This window comes from Schistocerca gregaria, chromosome 3 (assembly GCF_023897955.1).
Source record: "Schistocerca gregaria isolate iqSchGreg1 chromosome 3, iqSchGreg1.2, whole genome shotgun sequence".
NCBI lineage: Eukaryota > Metazoa > Arthropoda > Insecta > Orthoptera > Acrididae > Schistocerca > Schistocerca gregaria.
Genome location: NC_064922.1, coordinates 805935410 through 805937039, shown reverse-complemented (window position 1 = coordinate 805937039; position 1630 = coordinate 805935410).

Below are 1630 nucleotides of genomic sequence, written 5' to 3'. Positions count from 1 at the left end.
GATTACTTGCTGATTCTATAAATGCCAGATTATTTTCCTGGAAGGGGATTTTTGGATTTCTGTGAGAAATCCATATTTTGAATTTTGAAACATGTTTAATTCTTCACTCTATACTTTGTTATCAAGAACTGAGGATCTGTGACAAATAAAGACCGTATTAAGATAATAGTTTTGAAAGGGTGACTTCCTAAATTGTATCACATATTAATAAAAGAAGTCGTTTGTGTAATACTGAGATTAAATTAATCGACTGTTTCGAACAGTAAAGTTTATTCATCTGATACTGCAGGTAACCCAACCGCTCCAGCTGATTTAATATTACTAAAATATAAATCATTATAATATAACCCCCTTAATAAAGGAAATATTACAGTCTCAAAATGTAAGACTAGTTTTGAAATTAGAACAAAAATTCCTTTGCCATAAGACACTTTATACGTTAATTCTCAGTGGTTTTAAATTTCGCTGACCATTGTGGCCGAGCGGTTCTAGGCGCTTCAGTGCAGAACCACGCTGCTGCTACGGTTGCAGGTTCGAATCCTACCTCGGGCATGGATGTGTGTGATGTCTTTAGGTTAGTTAGATTTAAGTAGTTCTTTGTCTATGGGACTGATGACCTCAGATGTTAAGTCCCATAGTGCTTAGAGCCATTTGAACCATTTTTTTAAAATTTCGTATAAACTATATTTATTTTAATTTGCTAAGACTGCAGACAGTGTTGCGGAAAGTATAATAGAGTCTACTACATTAATATACTTTCAAATAAATTTAATAAACAAATGAAAAGATGTAATAAAATTGCGTTAGCCTTCAGGAAGCTTCATTCTATTATCAAGGACATGTTTATACTTCATTTTTGCGACCCCACATTTCTTAAACCTGTGGCGAGAGGAATGTCTTTAAACAGATTTTTTAGAGATACCGGAGGGCAGTTACGTTGAATTGATGTTGTTGTTGGTGGTGTAGACCTGCAACACTTTTACTCTCTGTGACTACCGTCCAAATTTAGGTTGGCAACAATTCATATACATGGCCCATGCCAGTAGTTACTCTGAAATTATTTTGTGTCTTTTTTACATAATAAATATTGTGCTATAAAGACATATTTTAACTTGCCGTAATTGGTCTATCAAACGCGGCACCTGCTGACAAATACAGATACTTCGATTGTATATATTCATGATGAATATGCTGTGGACGCTCAAGTCTTCCAGGATGATAATAGCTACGTTCACAGAGGTGCTCTCGTACACTGACGAACACTCAAGCACCATGTCACACGTTGACTGGCCCACTATTTCCCACAGAAAATGACTGGTATTACTTGGAACAATGGGTGAGACATAGCAGTCAGCATTCCCGTACTCCCGTAGTTCTATGGAATATTATCATTAAAGAGTAGTTTGAGCTTGGTATGATATACCCGAAGAAACTTGTTGACTCTCTTGCTTGCCGAACTGGGACCATTGTCATGGTTAAAGGCGTGGTGCTACCTGGATTTGACTGATTTTTTTTGACTGGAGTGATTATTAAATATCTGATACATCTATCCGTATTTTGTTCTTGTGGGTGTCCACGGAGTCAATATAATTTAAAAAGAAAACAGATCCAAACAAGCTGTAACATATTT